A 2,486-nucleotide genomic window follows, 5' to 3' on the forward strand; every position below is an offset into this window, starting at 1 on the left:
AAAAAATTCAAGGCTTAACAACTGCACAAAAATTGAAAGATTAAACCGGCACGGTAATAAAAATGTTGAAAAAATAATCTTTTCTGTTGAGAAAATATTTTGCACAGAGCATACTGTGCAACGCTTTCAGAGCAGGAATTCTGTAATGGTTTGGGCTGCATTGTCAAATAACGGAAAATTTGGTCTGAAATTCATCGAAAAAGGGGTGAAAATCAATGATGAATTTTACAAAAAGGAAGTGTTGGCTGTAAATTTATTGCCACATGCTGACAGATTGTATCCCAAAATCGATTGGATATTTCAGCAAGATTCTGCACCGTAACACCGAGCCAAAACAACACAGGCTTGGCTCCATGTCAATCGTGCGAAATTTACTAAACCAAAAGAGGGGCCCCCTTTTACACCGGATCAGAATCTCTTAGACTACTGTGTTTGGGAAATTCTAGAGTATACAGTTAATACTAAGCAGCACAGAAGGTTGGACACTCTCAGAACTTCTTGATTGCGTGAATGGAACAAATTACCTCTTAGAATCATTCATGCCCGCATCGGACAAAGACGTTAGAGATTATCTTTTGTAACTTATGATGATGGTTGTCGATTCGAATAAAATTTTTTTAAGGTAAACTTTATAGTGCTCATCATAGTTGTGTATTTATCATTTTTCTATTTAATATCTGTACAATAAAATGATTCGATATTTGTAACAGTATTTTGTACCCACCCTGTTGATAATTTTATCAGTCACAATCGGGTATTTGTCATTTTAATGCTTTCATTTCTATTTTGACAGTATTTTGAGTGTATTCGAATGCTATTAATTGTCAATTTGTTTGGTCATTTTCTTATCCTTACGTTGGAATTGACTCTCAGCAATAAGACACTTGGTTTGTCTATGGAAATGTTTGAGCCAGGCTGTGATCTGATCACTAATGTCGACTTGTTCTTCGGTTTTAAGATGAGAAAAAAAAAGTTATGGATGGAGGATGATGAAAAGGATGAGAAAAGAAAATTTCAAGAATTAAAATCAAAATAGCATGATTATTTTTGCTATTTAAACGCTAATTACTTTGATAATCGTGAAATATTTCGAAATTATTGTTAGAAAATTCCAAAATATTATTAGAACAAAAGTACAGATCAAAATAAATAAAGTCATTAATCATCAATAAACCATTAAATAAAATCAATACTATTTTATAGATAAAAATAAACACTGGTAAAAATTGTTCCAAAATATTAAAAACTATAAATCAAATTTAATAACAATCTCATCGAACTCCTGTGAAACATTTAAGAATAAAAAGCCTGAAAATCTGATTAACACTTTAAATGAACACCTTTTATTTTTCGCTGAAAACACCATCTGCATAGCAAATCTAAATATGAAACCAAGTACGCATCTGAAACGAGAAAAAAAAATTAAAACATAGCAGTACAATTAGTAAATAAATGAAAAGATAATTTTTCCTGAAAAGGACTTTCGTTTTGATGATAGATTTAGCATTCATTTTAAATGCGAAAATATTATCTATTAATTATTTAAAACTCAAATTTCTAAAATACCATAAAAGATGCAACCTTCTTAGAGAAACAAAAAAAGTAGAAGGAAGGAGTTAAATATATCGTACAATTACTAATATTCTAATGATTCTGAAATAATTAAATCCAATTTGTTATTAATCATGTTTCTCCTTGAATGAAGCGGGGTGAGAACAAATCAATGTCGAAGCAATTCAGAGCATCACGAGGTGAGGCATATCTACCCTTTACGAAAGTCACTTTTAAAGGAAGGGATGGAATGTCAAATCCAATAATAATAGCACTTTGATAGCTATCAGCATTAAGACGCATTTTTTCTTTTCAAACCAAGGGAGAATGAAAAAAATATTGAAGCTCTTCAGTAGTACTAATAACCTTCAGAACGTATAGACATAACATGCTGTATACACAAATGAAAAACTGACGATCGTTAAGTGAGGTTCTACTGGGCGTAACCACTAATTTTTATCCAGGAATAGATTGGTATGAAGAAGTCGATTAATTTATCATTCGTTGAAGAGGATGCTGATTGATGTATTTTCAGTTGTCCATTTAAATCAGATAATCTATATCGTCGATGCACCCTCTTCCCTACCGCTTTATCCACCCTACTTCTAATGTCGTTGCCGAGAGAAAGGATACAAACAGGTCTTAGGCTGGGAAAGAGGGCACAATATTCATTTAATAATTGATAGAGGGAGGACAATCATCCAAGAGGCACAAAATCGAAATGCTCCTCAATAAAAGTTAGGGAAAATCTTGCAAAATAAATCTGTAAAAATGTTTCGATTTAGTGAACGGGGAAAATCTTAATAATTCTAATTGATTTATTAAATAGGTCAAGGGAAAAAGCCTTTCTCACGAGTTAGTTAAGGGATAAACGTTAAAGTGTTATATATATATATATATATGTACATCTGTGAGAACTAAAATTATGGATCGGA

This window comes from Parasteatoda tepidariorum, chromosome 7 (genome assembly GCF_043381705.1).
Source record: "Parasteatoda tepidariorum isolate YZ-2023 chromosome 7, CAS_Ptep_4.0, whole genome shotgun sequence".
NCBI classification, from domain to species: domain Eukaryota; kingdom Metazoa; phylum Arthropoda; class Arachnida; order Araneae; family Theridiidae; genus Parasteatoda; species Parasteatoda tepidariorum.